Here is a 22,593-nt window from a genome sequence, read left to right as displayed (position 1 = left end):
GTTTGAACGCTGCATGGGAATGCTACCGTTGGAGGGCAGTTCTGGAAATTCCAGCTTCTACTGTGGCTGAGAACGTTAGGTAGGTCGTCAGGATGGTACAGTTGCTTTTGTACTTGGATAGTGACTTGACCTTTAAACCTAGGAGACTTCTGATCAGGGGAATGCTTCATGTTGGAACTTGTGAAGCCGGTTGATCAGAGTCAGAGGGAAAGCACAGACCCTAAAATAAATAACTAGATTATTTATTTAATTTCATTATATTAATTAATTGAGTGTTTATAATCTATTATTATTTTTAAAGTTATTTTCCTGACTTGATTTTAATTACGAATCAAGGAAATCATTTAAATGATAATTAATTTCAAAATATTTTATTTTCTATAGTTTCATTGAAAATAGAAATAATATCATTAGTCTTCTTATTTTTAATAAGCCATAACTTTTGTTTTATTCGATAAACTCAATTCAACGCTCCGTGAGCTATCTGACAATTGTCTTTTTCTTTCAAATGATGATAAGTACTATTGTCATTTTCTTATAATTTATACTTGACTTATACGCATAATATGACGACGTCATATTTGTTCTAGTTGTCTCACAGTTATTCTTTAGCTCAGTTTCTACTTCTTTCTTGGTCTATGAATCATTTTATTTTGCTCAAAGTGATTCAAATTTATATTTTATCATTTCATAGAGTTCCTCATAATTTTTGGGATAATAATATATCACCCTTATATTTTTATCTTAACTCTATGAGCTAAATCATTCAGTGTCTAAATCAATTCGTATCGGTTTTAAAAAAATATATATCTTCTCAAAATATAATTAGAAAATATCTCACCATCCTTATCCCTCCATCCACCTCATCCTCGACTCACTCTCATTTCTCTCTTCCTCACTATTTCTTTTTCTTCCTTCACGTTTTCTTTCTTTCTTCAGCAGACCCATTTCTGCTCTTTCTTCCTTTCTTCTCCTTTTCTTCTTCTTTTCTTTCTTGGTTACCTACTTTATCTCCTTCTTTTATTTGCTGCAACAACTCCCCACCGTTCCTCTTTCTCTTTTGATCAGCATCTCCACATCCTTTTCTTCTCCATGGACAACCAGTCCATGAGCCACCACCTCTACTCTCCCTCTTGCAACCGCTGATCACACCATCACTATCACCATGATTCTTCTCCTTTCTAACTTGCAGCAACAAACATGGCACCACCACCAATATGAAAGCCACACACACCCCTTCTCATCACATATTTGCTCCATCTTCTAACCACCACCGTTCCTTGCTCTCCATGGAGCCTAACAATCCACCATCTTTGTTCTCCTTCTTCTGGTTTTGAATGGAGACCCCCATGAAAGGACCCAAGCACCACCACCGTGAGCTCCACCACGCAGAGGACGCCACCGGCACATCATCTTCTCATTTTCCTTGGTAAAAGCCTTAATTTCTTGATTAGTATGTTTGTATATTTGATTTCTAAATTTATCTGGGGTTTAGATGAATCAAAATGGTTTGAGATAGTGTTATGGTGCTGAGAACATGTTGGAAATTTCAAAACCACGTTCTGTTATGAAGTCCGTCACAAACATCAGTTTTTCCGTCACAAAGCTCTGTTTTTCCGTCACTAACAGAACCTGCAGGGGACAATTCCCTGTTTCGGTTCTCCAACTTGAAAATTGCATAACTCTCTCATCTTTTATCCGTTTTAGGTGTATGATCACTTTTTAGAAAGCCCCAAGAGTCTACTTTAATATAAAACACATTTGAAACTCTTTCTACTGCTAATTGGCTGAAGAAAATATATATTTCTAATGTAATATGTTTTACTAATCTCTTTACGAAGGTTGAGTGGTTGAGTAGAGTTTTATGTTAATGTATTAAGTTTTCTAAAAAGTTGTTTCCTTTGAGTTAAGTGGTTTTGGGGGTTTTAAGGATTTTGTTTTAAGCCTTAATGTGCTTGAAAAGCTTTTGCGAAAAGTTTTGAAAGTCGAACAAGTTGTCGGAGTGTTAGGGAATAAGCGTATTGATACTATCTCGCTAGTCGATGGATGCTTAGGAATAACAAGATTGGATAGAGAGCAATTAAGTTTGGATTTCCGAGTGAGGAATTAGACTCCGAAAGGTATTAATTAGAATGGATTAAGTTATGATTGCAATCTTGATGTTGGAAGATGACTTAGGATTGAATCTTGAATTCCAAGAAGTCTATGAGCTTTACTATAAATACTTGGTTCTAGAAGGTCTAGATTTGAAACTTTGGAAGTTCAAGGACTTAGAAGTGATTAAGGGATTGATTGAGGACTAGAAGTTATTTCTTAGAGATTGATGACTTATCTATAAGTTGGGATTTTTGTAGAACCAAAGTGGAGTTTCGAAGAGACTAGGGTTGTGTGTCTAATGAGATATCGCGAGTTTAAGTTTAAGAGAAATGATTCGATCGTTTTGAAGGAGCTTATGAGTCATGAATAAGTACATAATCATTAGATAAGAAGAGTTGGTTGCCTTGGAAGTTAACTATGGTTTATGGATTACTTGATAAGAGTTAGTGGTTTTGATAAGAATTGATAATGATACAACGTCGGCTTGAGGAATAGATCGTGAGAGCGAGTTGAGACATTAAGTTGTTGTAGGTGACTTGATAAGTAAGTATTGAGGATAAAGAGGATTATGGAATAGAAAACGGGAAGAGATTACTTAAGGAGGATGATAGGAGAATGCTATTGCAGATGTTGTGTTAATTGCTTTAACGGGAAGTGGTGTGTAGTATTGCGAAAATACCTCAATGAGTATCCTATTAGAGACTGAGATCTCTAAGGAAAATGAGAGGAGTAAGTACTAGTAATGTGTACTTATCTATTTTGACAAGCATATGAGTATTTGGTTTTAAAGTTGATTTACTAAGTCATAAGATTTTGAAGCTTTGTTATTGCTTTGTTGTCATTATGATGACTTATCTTAATTTCTGAGGTTGATCTTGATGGTTTATAACCATTAAGGAGATTGAGTTTAACTTGTGATTTCGTCGAGTCAATTGCTTGAGAGTGTAGCTTTAGACTTGGAAAGTAGGTAGCTCAATTAGTGATTATGTTATGTGTACTTATGAAGGGTATGAATAACGGAAGCGCTTGACGATGAAGCCAAAGAACAGACGGAAGTGAGCCAACACGGGAAAGCAAAGATATGACTGGATTTGATTTGAGTCGCAACTTAGTAAGGAAAGCGCCTAAGGTTAGGGCAACTTACTATATCAGCTATGATTGCATGATAGGCGTCGATAAATTCGACTTATGCTTTATCTGATGTTGTTTATGATGTTGAGTTGATGTTATGATACTTTTCCATAACTTGTGATGTTGTGCTTTTGTTGGATTGTGCGTTTTGACGCGACTTCGGAGTGGAGATTCATTGATCTGGTGATCTTTGATATTTTGGGTTGGATGAGCAACCCTAGGCAAGTCCAAATGAGGGGTTTGAGACCTAGCCTGGTTGGTATTTGTTGGTTTACTTAGACTTTTCCCGGGAAACTTCTTTTGGGTGGTTGGTTTTCGGAAAACGTAGAAGGATTAGAATTTCGAAAACTAAAGACTTGGGAAACCTAGATTTTGAGAAATAAACTCATAACCTGACTAATCTGAATTGAAATCATTTTTATTAACGTTTAAGTATAGGAAAACTGAAGGGGAAAATATTTACGAAAGACGGGGAAAAGTCGACCTTTGTTGTGAGTTATTGGAATTGGGGAAAGCCACTAAGGTGAGCTATGGTGATGATTGAAAGTCACCGAGTACTTTACGTACTCTTGTTGATGGGGTTGTGTTGTATTGACCGACACTAATCCCTTGGGTTCTCTTGTTGTTGGAGCGGTGTTGTATTGACCGACACTTAGCGCTCTTGTTGTTTGGGCTGTGTTGTATTGACCGACACTAGACCCTTGTGTATTCTTGTTGGTGGAGCTGTGTTGTATTGACCGACACTTACTCCGAGTTGTGTTGTATTGACCGACACTAACTCATGGGTTTGTTGAGATTGGGTTGTGAGCTAAACACTTTCGTGGTAAGGGCGATTCGTTGTTTGGCTAACCACGTTACATTCAATCGGGTGAATAACGGGAATGGTTCACCTGTGCATATCATGGTGAATAACGGGAATGGTTCACCTTGCATAAATGATGAATAACGGGAATGGTTCATCATATGGTGAATAACGGGAATGGTTCACCAAGGATGAATAACGGGAATGGTTCATCCAGGATGGATTTCATCCAGGATGGATTTCATCCAGGATGGATAACGGGAATGGTCCATCCATAGTGAAGAACGGGAATGCTTCACTTGTGGCGAACGGGAACGCGTCACAAATCCGGATTCATATTGTGCATTTCACGCATACATTCATGCTGACTGAGACTGTGTGCTGTTTGTTTATTGAAGCAATGTTAGAGCCATAACATGCTAGGATTACTTATATGCTTATATAACAACTTATATATATATACCCTGTCACATGCTGAGTGTATATGTACTTATTGCTGTGAGTTGACCCTAGCGCCTTGGCTTTGTTTGTATGTTTGTGTTTGGGCGGTCGGCCTGCTGCCAGATGTCGATGGCCGACTGGTTCTCGGTGGTCTCTCCCTCGGGGGGGGGGGGGATCAGATATGAGCTGCAGGATCGGGATGCCCCACCGCTTGGGTGATCGATGTTGCTGGTCACCGGGCGACGTATCGGGGAAGGGTCATGGAGGACCGGACTGACGAGCGTGGACGACGACGAAAGGAGGTGATGTGAGCAGATGCTACTCCACTTGGAAGATCTATAGAAGACTCGAAGAATAGAGTCGGGTGTAGGGCTAGAGCCTTTGGGTAGAAAAGCTTACCGTTATTGGTTTAAGCTTGTAGGATCATTTTATGATTTGTATTTAAGGTTTCGGGTAGGTTCCGGTGCATTGCTTTCCTATGGTTACTCAGTGTGGAAATCATAGGGAGTATATCGGATTTATGGAGTCATTGCATAGTGAGTCCGTTGTTGGATCTTAGTTTATTTGTCATGTACTCTATGCTGTGCCTTGATCGAGGCCAGATGTAAATTATTTACGGTTGGGAGTATGCATTACATATTTTAGAAACACTTCGAAAAGGAAAAAAAAATAAATACTCACATTTATAAATCCCTTTTGGAAAAGATTGCATATTTACTTTAACATGTTACTACCGTGGCACCCGAAAATGTGGGGTGTTACATTGTGGTATCAGAGCTTTGGTTGCGATAACCAGAGCTTGTTGGGGAATAGGTCTTCTGTGCTAGGTTGTGTGAACTCTGTAATCGATCAATTGGGTTTTGGTCGATTGACTGAGTGTTACTTTATAGATCGTTTGAATTGTTTCCTAAGGAAACAATGTGTAGTTATTAGGGCATCATTTGAGGGTTGCTTGCTGAGGGCAATCCTGTTGACGGCTTGTTTTCTTTCTTTAGCGTAGTAGAAAGCTTCTTGCTTGCTATCACTGCTTTGAGCACTGACTGCTTGCTTTGACTTGGTGGTTATTGCTTCCACCAAAACTTTAACCGTTATGGTTAGCTCCTGCACTATCATGTGGTATTTCAAGTAGAGATTGCTATTCTTCTGATAGTAATAGGGTATAAGTATGAGACTCATTCCTTCGACCGTTGTTTGTATTTAAGTATAGAAGTTATATAGGGTTTAGAGAATTTCGTTAAGCCTTGAAGTTTGTCTTAGACTAGTATAAGCTAGTAAGGAGAGATAGAAGCTAAGAATGAATCCTAATGAGATGTTGTATGAATTCCAGGAATTAAGGTTGTGTCTTTTTCAAGACAAAATTGTTAGAGATTGAATAGATTAAGAGATGATCTAAGATTAGATGTGACTACTTGATGAGATAGACTCATTGGCCTTACTAGCGGGTTTTTCTGAATTTCCATCGCCAAGATATTGAGCCTGATCAACTGAATATTGAGGGGGTGATATTTGGAATTACAACTGGCATGGACTATGATAGGAGGATTGATTAGATTTGATCGATGATTAGTCGAGTTGGTAGGTAGGTTATGTTAAGCACTTGATTGTAGAGAATTAAGATCTAAATCTCTGGAAGTTGATGATTGTCGTGTAGTCATTAAATGGTTAGTTCGCATGACTACTTTAAGTAGAGATAGTCTAAGTCAATAGATTCAATGTTGGAGATGCCTAAGTATTCTTTTGAATGTTATGAAACCATAAGTTATATGATTGTGTACTAAATACACTGAGAGACTAGACTTGTTGGTTTACTATCACTTAGTTAGACTCTAGAGGAGTAAGTAATGATCAAACAATGATTTTGGATTTTAGAGGAACACGACGAGGTTAGCAACTGAGAGTTTATAAGTTGAACTGGAATCTTATGGTCGAGATTGATTTTGTATGTTGAGAATCATGGGTGAATAAGAGAGTTAGTGGTTTTAGTTTTGAGGATATCAGTTAGATCTTCGGAGGTTTAAAGACTAAGGATTGTTTGACGTGAGACTAATCAAGCTAGAGATTTTGAGTCTCGAGTTGTGTAGAGTGTTAAGACTTGAGATAAGTTATGATTTGATTTGTGACTAAGAGGAAGGTTGACTTTATGGTTTGAATAAGGGTAGTTCGGAAAGAAGATTAGGTTGATGGATTGTTAGATTCTAATTAAGATGGGAATTTGCTTAAGAGTTGTTGGTCAATGGATGTTGAGTGCGAGATTTTGGGTAGAAGAAACTTGTGACGAGATTAAAATAGTATTAGCATGATGTTATGATTGTTAGTATTATGGTTGGACTATTAGCGGGAGGGCATGACGATACATGTGAGGTCGTTCATGTAGGCGATTGACGTAGGTGCTTAGAACACTACTATGAGCATGATATCTAGATCTAGTGGAGGACGATTAGTAGATACCTAAGTCGTGCTTCTTGTCTTGTATGTCACCTTTGAGGTGAATTCGTTGTGACGTCTCCCAGTTTTGGGATGCGCTCTGACACTACTTAGGGTGGAAGGAAATGTGAGGGAATGTTATTCCCGAGTTTTCTCTGACACCAAGTTTCGAGGACGAAACTTTCTTTTTGGGGGGTAGTATTGTAAGACCCTAAAATAAATAACTAGATTATTTATTTAATTTCATTATATTAATTAATTGAGTGTTTATAATCTATTATTATTTTTAAAGTTATTTTCCTGACTTGATTTTAATTACGAATCAAGGAAATCATTTAAATGATAATTAATTTCAAAATATTTTATTTTCTATAGTTTCATTGAAAATAGAAATAATATCATTAGTCTTCTTATTTTTAATAAGCCATAACTTTTGTTTTATTCGATAAACTCAATTCAACGCTCCGTGAGCTATCTGACAATTGTCTTTTTCTTTCAAATGATGATAAGTACTATTGTCATTTTCTTATAATTTATACTTGACTTATACGCATAATATGACGACGTCATATTTGTTCTAGTTGTCTCACAGTTATTCTTTAGCTCAGTTTCTACTTCTTTCTTGGTCTATGAATCATTTTATTTTGCTCAAAGTGATTCAAATTTATATTTTATCATTTCATAGAGTTCCTCATAATTTTTGGGATAATAATATATCACCCTTATATTTTTATCTTAACTCTATGAGCTAAATCATTCAGTGTCTAAATCAATTCGTATCGGTTTTAAAAAAATATATATCTTCTCAAAATATAATTAGAAAATATCTCACCATCCTTATCCCTCCATCCACCTCATCCTCGACTCACTCTCATTTCTCTCTTCCTCACTATTTCTTTTTCTTCCTTCACGTTTTCTTTCTTTCTTCAGCAGACCCATTTCTGCTCTTTCTTCCTTTCTTCTCCTTTTCTTCTTCTTTTCTTTCTTGGTTACCTACTTTATCTCCTTCTTTTATTTGCTGCAACAACTCCCCACCGTTCCTCTTTCTCTTTTGATCAGCATCTCCACATCCTTTTCTTCTCCATGGACAACCAGTCCATGAGCCACCACCTCTACTCTCCCTCTTGCAACCGCTGATCACACCATCACTATCACCATGATTCTTCTCCTTTCTAACTTGCAGCAACAAACATGGCACCACCACCAATATGAAAGCCACACACACCCCTTCTCATCACATATTTGCTCCATCTTCTAACCACCACCGTTCCTTGCTCTCCATGGAGCCTAACAATCCACCATCTTTGTTCTCCTTCTTCTGGTTTTGAATGGAGACCCCCATGAAAGGACCCAAGCACCACCACCGTGAGCTCCACCACGCAGAGGACGCCACCGGCACATCATCTTCTCATTTTCCTTGGTAAAAGCCTTAATTTCTTGATTAGTATGTTTGTATATTTGATTTCTAAATTTATCTGGGGTTTAGATGAATCAAAATGGTTTGAGATAGTGTTATGGTGCTGAGAACATGTTGGAAATTTCAAAACCACGTTCTGTTATGAAGTCCGTCACAAACATCAGTTTTTCCGTCACAAAGCTCTGTTTTTCCGTCACTAACAGAACCTGCAGGGGACAATTCCCTGTTTCGGTTCTCCAACTTGAAAATTGCATAACTCTCTCATCTTTTATCCGTTTTAGGTGTATGATCACTTTTTAGAAAGCCCCAAGAGTCTACTTTAATATAAAACACATTTGAAACTCTTTCTACTGCTAATTGGCTGAAGAAAATATATATTTCTAATGTAATATGTTTTACTAATCTCTTTACGAAGGTTGAGTGGTTGAGTAGAGTTTTATGTTAATGTATTAAGTTTTCTAAAAAGTTGTTTCCTTTGAGTTAAGTGGTTTTGGGGGTTTTAAGGATTTTGTTTTAAGCCTTAATGTGCTTGAAAAGCTTTTGCGAAAAGTTTTGAAAGTCGAACAAGTTGTCGGAGTGTTAGGGAATAAGCGTATTGATACTATCTCGCTAGTCGATGGATGCTTAGGAATAACAAGATTGGATAGAGAGCAATTAAGTTTGGATTTCCGAGTGAGGAATTAGACTCCGAAAGGTATTAATTAGAATGGATTAAGTTATGATTGCAATCTTGATGTTGGAAGATGACTTAGGATTGAATCTTGAATTCCAAGAAGTCTATGAGCTTTACTATAAATACTTGGTTCTAGAAGGTCTAGATTTGAAACTTTGGAAGTTCAAGGACTTAGAAGTGATTAAGGGATTGATTGAGGACTAGAAGTTATTTCTTAGAGATTGATGACTTATCTATAAGTTGGGATTTTTGTAGAACCAAAGTGGAGTTTCGAAGAGACTAGGGTTGTGTGTCTAATGAGATATCGCGAGTTTAAGTTTAAGAGAAATGATTCGATCGTTTTGAAGGAGCTTATGAGTCATGAATAAGTACATAATCATTAGATAAGAAGAGTTGGTTGCCTTGGAAGTTAACTATGGTTTATGGATTACTTGATAAGAGTTAGTGGTTTTGATAAGAATTGATAATGATACAACGTCGGCTTGAGGAATAGATCGTGAGAGCGAGTTGAGACATTAAGTTGTTGTAGGTGACTTGATAAGTAAGTATTGAGGATAAAGAGGATTATGGAATAGAAAACGGGAAGAGATTACTTAAGGAGGATGATAGGAGAATGCTATTGCAGATGTTGTGTTAATTGCTTTAACGGGAAGTGGTGTGTAGTATTGCGAAAATACCTCAATGAGTATCCTATTAGAGACTGAGATCTCTAAGGAAAATGAGAGGAGTAAGTACTAGTAATGTGTACTTATCTATTTTGACAAGCATATGAGTATTTGGTTTTAAAGTTGATTTACTAAGTCATAAGATTTTGAAGCTTTGTTATTGCTTTGTTGTCATTATGATGACTTATCTTAATTTCTGAGGTTGATCTTGATGGTTTATAACCATTAAGGAGATTGAGTTTAACTTGTGATTTCGTCGAGTCAATTGCTTGAGAGTGTAGCTTTAGACTTGGAAAGTAGGTAGCTCAATTAGTGATTATGTTATGTGTACTTATGAAGGGTATGAATAACGGAAGCGCTTGACGATGAAGCCAAAGAACAGACGGAAGTGAGCCAACACGGGAAAGCAAAGATATGACTGGATTTGATTTGAGTCGCAACTTAGTAAGGAAAGCGCCTAAGGTTAGGGCAACTTACTATATCAGCTATGATTGCATGATAGGCGTCGATAAATTCGACTTATGCTTTATCTGATGTTGTTTATGATGTTGAGTTGATGTTATGATACTTTTCCATAACTTGTGATGTTGTGCTTTTGTTGGATTGTGCGTTTTGACGCGACTTCGGAGTGGAGATTCATTGATCTGGTGATCTTTGATATTTTGGGTTGGATGAGCAACCCTAGGCAAGTCCAAATGAGGGGTTTGAGACCTAGCCTGGTTGGTATTTGTTGGTTTACTTAGACTTTTCCCGGGAAACTTCTTTTGGGTGGTTGGTTTTCGGAAAACGTAGAAGGATTAGAATTTCGAAAACTAAAGACTTGGGAAACCTAGATTTTGAGAAATAAACTCATAACCTGACTAATCTGAATTGAAATCATTTTTATTAACGTTTAAGTATAGGAAAACTGAAGGGGAAAATATTTACGAAAGACGGGGAAAAGTCGACCTTTGTTGTGAGTTATTGGAATTGGGGAAAGCCACTAAGGTGAGCTATGGTGATGATTGAAAGTCACCGAGTACTTTACGTACTCTTGTTGATGGGGTTGTGTTGTATTGACCGACACTAATCCCTTGGGTTCTCTTGTTGTTGGAGCGGTGTTGTATTGACCGACACTTAGCGCTCTTGTTGTTTGGGTTGTGTTGTATTGACCGACACTAGACCCTTGTGTATTCTTGTTGGTGGAGCTGTGTTGTATTGACCGACACTTACTCCGAGTTGTGTTGTATTGACCGACACTAACTCATGGGTTTGTTGAGATTGGGTTGTGAGCTAAACACTTTCGTGGTAAGGGCGATTCGTTGTTTGGCTAACCACGTTGCATTCAATCGGGTGAATAACGGGAATGGTTCACCTGTGCATATCATGGTGAATAACGGGAATGGTTCACCTTGCATAAATGATGAATAACGGGAATGGTTCATCATATGGTGAATAACGGGAATGGTTCACCAAGGATGAATAACGGGAATGGTTCATCCAGGATGGATTTCATCCAGGATGGATAACGGGAATGGTCCATCCATAGTGAAGAACGGGAATGCTTCACTTGTGGCGAACGGGAACGCGTCACAAATCCGGATTCATATTGTGCATTTCACGCATACATTCATGCTGACTGAGACTGTGTGCTGTTTGTTTATTGAAGCAATGTTAGAGCCATAACATGCTAGGATTACTTATATGCTTATATAACAACTTATATATATATACCCTGTCACATGCTGAGTGTATATGTACTTATTGCTGTGAGTTGACCCTAGCGCCTTGGCTTTGTTTGTATGTTTGTGTTTGGGCGGTCGGCCTGCTGCCAGATGTCGATGGCCGACTGGTTCTCGGTGGTCTCTCCCTCGGGGGGGGGGGGGGGATCAGATATGAGCTGCAGGATCGGGATGCCCCACCGCTTGGGTGATCGATGTTGCTGGTCACCGGGCGACGTATCGGGGAAGGGTCATGGAGGACCGGACTGACGAGCGTGGACGACGACGAAAGGAGGTGATGTGAGCAGATGCTACTCCACTTGGAAGATCTATAGAAGACTCGAAGAATAGAGTCGGGTGTAGGGCTAGAGCCTTTGGGTAGAAAAGCTTACCGTTATTGGTTTAAGCTTGCAGGATCATTTTATGATTTGTATTTAAGGTTTCGGGTAGGTTCCGGTGCATTGCTTTCCTATGGTTACTCAGTGTGGAAATCATAGGGAGTATATCGGATTTATGGAGTCATTGCATAGTGAGTCCGTTGTTGGATCTTAGTTTATTTGTCATGTACTCTATGCTGTGCCTTGATCGAGGCCAGATGTAAATTATTTACGGTTGGGAGTATGCATTACATATTTTAGAAACACTTCGAAAAGGAAAAAAAAATAAATACTCACATTTATAAATCCCTTTTGGAAAAGATTGCATATTTACTTTAACATGTTACTACCGTGGCACCCGAAAATGTGGGGTGTTACAATGCATGAATCAGAGTTAGGCGAATTAAAGAGAAGAGTTAATGCACAAGAAGAACGTTTACCACCGGCCAAGGGAGTAAAGAAAAGGGTCATTTACCAAGAACTTAACCTCGAGAAACTGTAGGAGCATTAACTTTCAGAGAGAGAGTGAAGCCTATATAATGCGATGGAGAAAGAGGTAAGCTTCACAACTCGAGCAATTTTCAGCAAGGGAAAAAAATGGCATCATACATCGTAGCACTAGAAGAGCTGAGAAAGAAGGCCTTTGAGGAGGACTTGTTCCTTAACATTAGGCATCCAGAGGGTACAAAGACCATCTCAGAGCTGACAAACACACTGCTGGAAGAAGACCTGCGTCCAGAGTTGAGGAATGACTTAGAAGAATTCCTTGCCTTCGTGGAGGAAGTACAAGAACTCAGCCAGCTTGAACTGAAGCTGCTGGAAGAGAAAGAAATCATAGAAAAGAAGCTCAAGACTTCAGAAGAAATTCTGGAGAGGGATGAGCAGATCGTCAATCTCAACAACATCCAGTATTCACTGGATCGTCTGGAGAAGAGTAGGTCAGAGCAGCGCCAGGAGTGCAGGAGAATGAGGAAGGATCCTCCATTCTAGACTTTAGGAAAAAGAAAGTGTAAGATGTAAAAGCAAAGTGATTATGAAAAAAAAAAATTGCAAACACAGTGTGACAAGTAAATATAGATATATATGCAAGGATAAACAGAACTAACAAAGCAAAAAAATAACTAGAGAAGCTAAAGGAAAATAAATAACTAGAGTTTAAAAATAAAACTGAGTAAAGCAAGAAAAACGGAGAGATCCTAAAGCTAAGGTTTATCAGTGCGACGCAGAAGTTCCATCATCATTTGCTTCATTTCAATCAGCATAGACTCATGAGTGTCAAGACGTTGTTCCACGGTGTCGAGCCTGGACGAGCTGGACTGAGTAGAACTGGAAGGAACAGTCTGAGCAGCTTGAGGGGCTGGAATGGAAGCAGAAGCAGCAGGAGTAAAGACCACTGGTGCCAGTCTACGGGCTTCAGCTTCAGCTTCAAGTTTCTCTGCTTCTAATCTGGCTTGTTCAGCTTGAGCTGCGGCTTGACGTGCAGCTTCTTCAGCTTCCTCTTGCTTTCTTCTGGCTTCTTCAGCAGCTGCAAGGAGCTTGTGTCTTTGTTCTTGTTCATGAAGAGCCACTCTTATGGCAAACCTCTGCTTAGCAGCAGCTATCCTCTGATTCCTTTCAGCAATAAGATGACTCATCATAGCAGGGACCTGAGCAACTAACCAAGTACTCAGAGTATCCCATTCCTCAGCAACAGAGTCAGGATTCTCACTTAGGTCAGTGTGACCTTGCACGTTGCGTAGCATCAAAGAAGCTTCTTGATTAAACACATTGATGCACTCAGAGAGAGAGGTGGGTCTGAGGTGAGTGTAGGGAACTATGGAGAGGTATTGTTCTGGAGAGGTTGGGTGATTGCTGCTATGAGCTTCAGAGACACCTTGGGGAGAGCCAATGTCACAGGTTTGGACATGAGAGTCAGAGGCTCCAAGGTGTGGTTCAGAAGTTTCAACCAGAGGATTGGGTGATCTAACCGAAGAGTGGTTAGACACATATTGTTCTGGGTCTGGTTGAACTAGCTCTTGTTGGATAGGGTTAGGTTGAGCTTGTTGAGCTAAAGGGTCTGCCTCATGTAGGGGATTGGCCAAGATAGGTTCATCTGGGTCAACTAGACGTTCAGGTCTAGGTCCAGGATATCTCCTAGGGCTTGGACATGTGAGGTAATACTCTTCTAGGCTAGACACCTTTTCTTTTCTGACTTCCATGAATTTTCTAATGGATTCAGAGTTGTTGGAAGGGGAAGAGTCAGCAACATTTATGGGGAATGATACAGGTGTAAAGACACTTGATGAATCTGTATCAGTGGTTCTGGCAACCAGATGTTCTGATGCTCTGGGGGCAGAGTGATCAGAAGTTCTGGGTTCATGTTCTGGTTGGTTGGTTTCTGGTTGTTCAGGAATGATGGGTTCAGAGGTTAATGGGTTATACTGAATGGTAATAGGTGAGGTTGGAGCAGAGGGTCCGGTGGGTTGGTTCTGAAGCATATTCCAAAGAGGTGCTTCATTTGGAGAAGGTTGGAAAAATGAAGACCTTGGTGAATTGGGTGGAGAGGTGGTTTGTGTGGCTGGTTGAGACTCTGGGATAGGAGTGAGTGGGTTGGAGGAATGTTTCAGTAGGGCAGAAATAGGGAGTGCATCAAATGTATCTAAATCAGAATCAGAAGCAATAGCAGACTTACTTGATGCACGCATTGAAGATCGAGTCACTCTGACATGAGTCTCAATTCTTCTGATCACTTGAGCAGCAGGTTCCACACTTGTAGGCCTCACCACAAGTCTTACTTGTTTCTTCTTCTTCTTGGGAGGAGAAGGACCAGCTTCAACATTACCATCACCACCAGCATCAGGCTTGATGGTTTCATCATGTTTCCTCTTAGGCTGGTCAGCCTTCTTCTTCTTCTTCTGAGAACCATCAGATTCCTCAGAGGATTCTTCTAAGATCATCTTCCTCTGAACCTTCTTCGTGAGAGGAGGATCAAACTCTGGTGCAGGAGGCAGCATTCTGAAGAATTCATCAACATCAATTTCAAAGCCTTGACTCCTCAGATCATCAACGAAACACCTGATTGCTTCAGGGTTGTCTGCCTGGGTCCACAAGGGAAAGTCGTTTAGAGGGACTCTTCTTTGTCTGATTTCAGAAGATGTGTCTTCATGGGCAGGAGCAATCTTCTTTTTGACAAGACCCATCTTCTTCAGAGAATTTGCAGTGAAGACATCACTGACAATAGTGGTCAGATCTTCTATGCATCCAGCATTGACTAGATCTTGAATGAGGCCGCTCTCAATGAAGAGATCAGACAGCAATCTCCCAAAGGGAATATACTTGATTGCGGACTTGATGGAGGCAGTAGTTCTCGACTTCCTGATACATTCCTTCAGGTAAGAGAACAAGAAGAAAGGGAGGCAGAGTTTCCTCTTGTCTTGGATGAAGACTAGCATTGCCTTCTGGCAGAAATTGATGTAATCTGGGGAACTGCCCTTTGGCCTCTGGTTGATGCAGTTCAGCAGAATCTTGTGCCAGATTCTGAGCTTGGGATGAAGATCCATCACTTTGTAATTAGTCTTGCCCGATTTGTAATTGGTGTACAGGGCCTTGTTGGTCTCATCCTTCGTTTGGGGTTTCAGCTTCGATTCAGTGAATTGGAAGCGATACCCACGAGCAGTTTCCGCACCCAGCAGATTCACGAAAGACTTCTCTGTAATTATGATCTTCCTTCCAAGAATGTGAGATACCACCTGAGTATCATCGCAGTCGGCGTGCTTCCAGAATTCCTTGATCAGTTTGTCATACACCGGTCCTCGAAGCCTGTTGAAGTAATTTTCCCAACCTTGAGCTTGGACTTCAGGACGAAGATCATACCCATTGGTAGCAAGATTGTCGAGGTCAAATCTCCATTCTGCCAGTACTTGAAGTTCCTCAGGAGCATATACGCAGTGAACGGCACAGCCCCGTTCTGCAATCGGAATAGTCTGCTCTTGAGCTTGATCTTGAACAGGAGCTTCAGGACCCAATTGGCCTGTAGCTTGACCCACTACCATATGAGGGAACTGGGTTGCATCTGCAGTATCTCTTCTGGTTTGTCTCACCATTTTTGGAGCGGTTGAAGGTTTTGGGTAGAAGATGAAGGTTGAAAGATGAATAGTGTAAGACCTGGATTTTCAGAACAAGTTAAGTTTCCGACTCACACGTAGAATCAGTGTAAGCGTGACAGGAGTTTGACATTTGAGAAAGATTAATGAAGAAGAAAGTTCAGGAATTTCTTGAGGAATGTTGCGTAGTTGTTTTCGGAGTTAGTGCGAGTCGTCTGCACACTTGCCTTAGGGCGAGCGTGTCCAGAATAGGCTATTTCGCTCTTAAAGCAACGTTTTGAGTGAGATTTCGAACTCAGGGAAAATTTAAAGATTCTCTTTATTTTTCCATCGACCAGCGTTTCATTTCGGAACTCTGGACTGTACGCACGATAGGTTTCACTTTTCGGATGTCCGCCGACGCTAATTTCTTTGCTTCGAAACCCTATTTTCGAGCAATGGATGAAGACTTTTTCTATTCGGGACTTCTAACAAAGATTCCGTCCGCGTTGTCAGACTTGTTTCGACATTTCCAATCTTTCTTCTGTTGGAAGTTTTGTCGTCTGAGCATCACAGCAAAAAGTAGTTTTTCGGGGCAGATTAACCGACACCGCTTTTGAGTTTTTCGATATCGTATTTCCCATATCATAGATATTTGTTTTGAGTTCTGGATTTCTGACGCCAGAATCTCTCTTAGAATTCCTTGGTGAACGTGCTGCAAAAATCGGAATCGCGAAATTTTCATTTTCCCGCGATTTCACCCGCCTATAAATAGGCGAAAAAGCAAAAATATCTCCACAAACACCACACAAGGCCGCGAGTTTGGGGGAGCTTGGGGGAGGAGAGATTTTCGCGAAAACTTGACCAATCTCCGTGCAGTTCGTCCCTACTTCTAGGTATCGAGGTAACTAACACGATTCCTACCTCTGATTACTGTTTCTGCTGAGTTTCTGTAGTCGTTTCTGTGCTCTAAGTTTTGAGCTTTTTCTAAAATTGTCCGTTTTCTTCGATTTCTTGCTTGGGTTATGTTCTCTAGGTTTCCATGAGCCTAAAACCTCTGTCAGTAAACACTGATTGTGATCCAGTTGTCCAGGATCTGAAAAACTGTTTCAAAACCCTTTTTGCTCACATTTCGAAACTTTATTGTCGAAAAGACTTAATCTGACTTCGTGCCTTTAGGATTTGTTGTCACGGAAGTCATGAGGATCGTTGCTGTCAAATTTGTTTTCAGAACTGATAACTTTGAAGTTTTGAGCCTTTATTTTGGACCAAAATGCCCCTGCGTAGTCGTATTTCGGCCCGATTGTCCGAAAATTGTTCTGACAGTTTCTTTGCCTTAGTTTTACCCTAAAACTACCTTGTGAATTGATTTGATCAAAGAAAAAGAGCCGAAGCCCTTTTTCCTTTGAGGCCGTGGACTATTTCCTTTAGGGGGGAGTTTTTCGGTTTCGAAAACTTGTCTTTTCGTACCTGATTGTCCTATTCTGAAGCTTTAATGCTTTGTCTATCGTTTATGTATTGTATTGCGATCGAACTAATCGATATTGTTTGGATTCTGCTTTGTTTTCTCCGAGGTTCAGTTGAAGGAACTTTGGAAGGTTCAGAGCACTTGAGTGAAGGAGCTTGTGATTTCGAAGCTAGATCAGCTCGAGGTTAGGGCAACTTACATATATTAACTATGATTGCATGACAGGCGTCGATAAATTCGACTTATGCTTTGTCTGATGTTGTTTATGATGTTGAGTTGATGTTATGATGCTTTTCCATAACTTGTGATGTTGTGCTTCTGTTGGATTGAGCGTTTTGACGCAACTTCGGAGTGGAGGTTCATTGATCTGGTGATCTTTGATATCTCGGGTTGGATGAACAACCCTAGGCAAGTTCAAATGTGGGGTTTGAGACTTAGCCATTTGTTGGGATTCGTTGGAATTCCTAGACTTTCCCCGGGAAATGTATTTTGGGTGGTTGACTTTTGGAAACTTAGAATGATAGAGCTTTCGGAAAATAAAGACTTGGGAAACTTAGACTTTGAGAAATAAACTCATAACTTGGCTAATTCGAATTGAAACAATTTTTATTAACGTTTAAGCATAGGAGAACTGAAGGGGAAAAATATTTACGAAAAGCGGGGAAAAGTCGACTTATGTTGTGGGTTTGGAGAGTTTGGAATTGGGGAAAGCCACTGAGGTGAGCTATGGTGATGATTGAAAGTCACCGAGTACTCTAGTACTCCTGGTAGTGTTGTTCGAGTCGTGTTGTATTGACCGGCACAGACTCTGAGTTTTGCTTGTGAGTTTTGTGGTGGGAGTTGTGTTGTATTGACCGACACTAACTCCGAGTCGTGTTGTATTGACCGACACTGACTCTGGTTTTGATAATCATATTGCACACGTGCATATACGCGATGAAGTGCCAAGCAGAGTACTTCGGTATAACAGGAAGTAACGATCAGCCATGCAGAGTTGAATCGGTCCTGACTATATCTGGCACAACAGGAGGTAACGATCATCCATGTAGAGTTGCATCGTGCCTGTTGATGTTCGGCATAGCAAGCAGAAATGGTCAAACCATGTAGAGTTTGTACCGTCTTGACTATAGCCAAAGGTGATAAGCGACGCCCGAGCAGAAATGGTTAAACACGAGGCCAGTGTTACGACCGTCTCGAGGTGCCCAGCCTATAAGTGGCAATACCGTTGGTTTGTCCCGTCGCCAAGCAGAGTGACGTCGTTGATTTGTCCCGTCGCCAAGCAGAGTGACGTCGTTGACTTGTTCCGTCGCCAAGCAGAGTGACGTTGTTGATTTGTTCCGTCGCCAAGCAGAGTGACGTTATTCGGGTTTGTGTCAGCATATTCTGCAGTGACACAATGCATCTTATTATGATTTGATGTTGATTAACATTGTTACGTGTTTTGGTGATTGAATTGTGTAAGAGATTCGATAACATGCTATGTATATACCTTAGGGTAGGCAATACATAACTGATATGTATGTATATACAACATATATATATACCCCCCTTTATCGCATGTTGATTGTATATCTATTGTACTCTGTAAGTTGACCCTAGCGCCTTGGCTTTGTTTGTATGTTTGTGTTTGGGCGGTCGGCCTGCTGCCAGGCGTCTGTCAGCCGGTTCGTGATGATTCGTTGTGCGGGAAAGACCCGGAGCGAAATGACTAAGACTAAAGCTTTCGACGAAGACCCGGACTTCATGCCTGATCGAGGGAGGGTCGATGATAGTAGTGTGGGTTATGGGTGGTTAGAGTCTTTTGGAGTTGGTTGTTACTGTAATAGCTCTGATTCGTTTTGCTTTTGGGACAGGGTAGGTTCCCGACGCATGGCTTTTGTGTGGTTCTCTTACTGAGGGATCACAGTGAGTCAGTCGGACCATAGGGGTCTTTGCTTAGGCCATTTTGAGGCCGACTTTCTCCTAGTGGGTTGTAATTATACTCTTTCTCACTCACACTTCTGGTTTTGTACATATTTGCCTATGGGCACACTACTTTGGAGTCACTGCAAGTGTGCGTGACGTGGAAGTGCAGCTGAGGCTGTACATGTTTATATTTGATGTATATTGGTAAGTTTAGTGGTTGGGTTATGACTTTATTTCCTTTTCGCTTTATTTAAGAAGGAATCAATCGAAAAAAATTACCTGTTTTTCCGCAAAAGTTTATTTTTGGTTACTAAAGTGACACCTGGAAGTCGGGGTGTTACATTGTGGTATCAGAGCTTGTCGAGTCTTTTGGGAGTCCTTGGGGAATAGGTCTTCTGTGCTAGGTTGTGTGACTCTGCAAAGAGTAAAAAAATTGATTGTCTGCCAAGCGATCTTCGCTTTAATTGATTGAAGTTGCTACCTAATCATATTGTATAGTTATGCATAATACTATCTTATGATTGGTACTGACTGTTTGCTAAACGAATACAGAACATGGTGAACGCGAACCAACTTGCTGAGATGGTGGCCACTTTGGTCCAAGCTATGACTGTACAGACGAATGACAATGCACATAGGCGTGCTACTGAGGATGCACGCGAGCTATACCGGCTTCAGAGAGAAGCAGCTCTGGACCAGAACAGGGGATTGAATGATTTCAGAAGACAGAATCCACCCAAGTTCACAGGTGGGACTGACCCGGACGAGGCGGATCTCTGGATCCAAGAGATAGAGAAGATTTTTGAAGTACTACAGACTAGTGAAGGGGCTAAGGTGGGCCTGGCAACTTATCTACTACTGGGCGATGCTGAGTACTGGTGGAGGGGCGCCAGAGGGATGATGGAGGCAAACCATGTGGAGGTGAACTGGAATTCTTTTCGTGTCGCCTTTCTGGAGAAGTATTTTCCTGATAGTGCTCGTGACGAGCGTGAGTCGCAGTTTCTGACTCTTCGTCAAGGGAGCATGACTATTCCGGAATATGCTGCTAAGTTGGAATCTTTGGCCAAACACTTCCGATTTTTCCGTGATCAGGTTGATGAACCCTATATGTGCAAGCGCTTTGTGAGGGGACTGAGAGCTGACATTGAGGACTCAGTGAGACCGTTGGGGATTATGAGGTTTCAAGCTTTGGTTGAGAAGGCCACCGAGGTGGAGCTGATGAAGAATAGGAGGATGGATCGGGCTGGAACTGGGGGACCAATGAGGTCGAGTCCCCGGAGCTATCAAGGAAAAGGAAAGTTACAGATGAAGAAGCCTTATCAGCGTCCTACGGGGGAAGGGTTTACCCCAGGACCGTACAGGCCTACGATTGCTGCTGCGGGAGAAGCAGGAAGCCAAGCTGGAAGCCGTGAGATAACATGTTTCAAATGCGGGGAGGTTGGGCACTACTCCACGAAATGCCCGAAGGGGAAACCGAGGTGTTTCAAGTGTGATCTACCAGGACATCTGGCCAACAACTGCAAGACACCCAAGGTTGAGTCATTTGTTAACACCGTAAGGGGAAAGCGCCCTACTGCCAAAGGAAGGGTTTATATCATGGACAGTGAAGAAGCTGAGGGGTTAACCAGAGGAGAGCGCAAGAACGATGGTAACCTTCTAACTATTCTTTCTCATTATAGTATAGTCTACTCTTCGTTACCCCCGTAGCGTGTGCAACCCGCCTGAACTTGTTTTTACCGCTAAGCTTTGACCTTATAGATATTACACCTACTAAGAATTCATTTGACTGCTGCTCGTGTTTTAACTATAGAAGTTACACGAGGTTTAGAATAACACACTAAGTCTAGAAAGTAGTCTTCCACCGATGCGATTATGAGGAAGCTAGTAGCTGAAGAACGAATCTTAGGGAGATTCCTTATAGGTAGTATACGTGTCATGTTGAGGGTGTGTAGTTCCGTAGCGGGATCATTAAAGGATTTAGTATTAGGATATTTGTGACTACTGGAGGATAGGGATTCATTGACTGTTCCAGTGGGTTTTTCTAAATTTCCACCTTCGATGTATTAGGCCTGATCAACCTAATATTGAGGGGGTGATATTTGGAATCACAGCTGGTAATGGACCTTGATAGAAGGATGTGTAAGATGAATTTGAATTGATTGAGGATTAGTCGGATTTGGGAGGAAAGTTCGTGTTAAGCATTTGATTGTAAAAGATTAAGATTTAAATCTTTGGAAGTCGATGAGTGTCGTATAGACATTGATTGGTTAGTTCGTACGATTACTCCAAGTAGAGGTAGACTAAGTCAAGAGATTTAATGCTGGAAAAGTATTAAGTAGTTTCTCGGAAGTTATGAAGTCATAGGTTATGTGATTGCTGAGGGGAGTTATTAGAGACTAAATAAGTTGGATTTAATCAGGTTTTAGATGATAGCTTGATGGTAGCAAGAGTGAGAAGAATTAACTCTGAACTAGTTTGTTATAGTCGAGTTCGAGGAATAAGTTTTGCTAAGCGTTTGATTAATATGTGGAGACATTATAGTCTTAAGAGATGAATTTTCACTTGAAAAGTGTTGAATTAATGATTAAGTTGGAGAAAGAAAGTTTTAGCATAAGTTGAATACTTGAGGTTGTTGATATGAATTCCAAAGAAATATGCTAAGATTACTACGTGAAATTTACTAAGTTGGATTGAAATCTTAGGGTTAAGATTGATCTTGAGAGTCGAGAATCGCGTACGAGTAGGAGATCTTATGGTTGTAGGTGTGACAATAGGAGTTGAATCTTAGAAGATTGAAGACCTGAAGGTGAGTTTCGGGTTAAGACCATTGAGGTGTAGTATAAGAGAGATCCTGAAGTAAAGGAATTCTGGGTGGTGTGGAGTGTTAAGGTCGGTGATCGATTGATGTTGATTATGAGGTTGCGGACATAATGACATGTGATAAGATTTGAATGATGTTAGCATAATAAGTTATGATTATGGATATCAGGATCAGGTGGTGAGTGTGGAAGCATGACGACACTTATCAGGTCGTTTGGGTAAATGAAGGAGTTATAGTTTTAAGAAACGGATATTCATTTAAGAAGTATTGAAGAATTAAAGGTCATTAGAGGACCAAACTTGGTGAAGGTTTAGGTTTTAAATCTATGAATGTCTGTCTAAGGTGTGTAGGACTTGAAGTTTGTCAGAATTTGATTGAGAAATTAAGAAGTTGATTGACGAGATGGTGATTGAGTCACAAAAAGGAAGGTGTTAGTATTAAGACGAATATCTGAGGTTGTTATATTTTGACGAGTTTCGTAGAGTTTAAGAGTCAATGGCTAGTTAAGTCCCTTGAGGTATAGTTATGATTTAATCTTCTAGAGGATAAGTCTCGATTTGTGCGAAGTGTTAGGGATTTCAGTAAGTGTAAATAGGTTTGAGTGAGGGAAG

General features: G+C 40.4%; 1 long non-coding RNA gene across 4 annotated transcripts; it reads left to right on the top strand.

Annotated features, from left to right (window-relative positions):
- The first annotated feature begins 384 nt into the window (after nucleotides 1-384).
- LOC130716975 (uncharacterized) lies at nucleotides 385-19,302 on the top strand. Of its 4 annotated transcripts, XR_009012229.1 has the most exons (4): nucleotides 385-3,226; nucleotides 4,595-8,315; nucleotides 9,990-10,112; nucleotides 11,465-12,047. It is a non-coding gene; the product is annotated as an uncharacterized LOC130716975 (long non-coding RNA). The 4 variants fall into 4 exon arrangements; XR_009012226.1 differs by lacking the exon at nucleotides 11,465-12,047 and having other exon boundaries at nucleotides 9,990-11,458; XR_009012227.1 differs by lacking the exon at nucleotides 11,465-12,047 and adding an exon at nucleotides 18,907-19,302 and having other exon boundaries at nucleotides 387-3,226; nucleotides 4,595-10,112.
- The last annotated feature ends 3,291 nt before the right edge of the window (nucleotides 19,303-22,593 follow it).

Source organism: Lotus japonicus, chromosome 5, assembly GCF_012489685.1.
Source record: "Lotus japonicus ecotype B-129 chromosome 5, LjGifu_v1.2".
Lineage (NCBI taxonomy): Eukaryota > Viridiplantae > Streptophyta > Magnoliopsida > Fabales > Fabaceae > Lotus > Lotus japonicus.
Note: the sequence above shows the minus strand (reverse complement) of the source record. Positions and strands in the feature narration are given on the sequence as shown.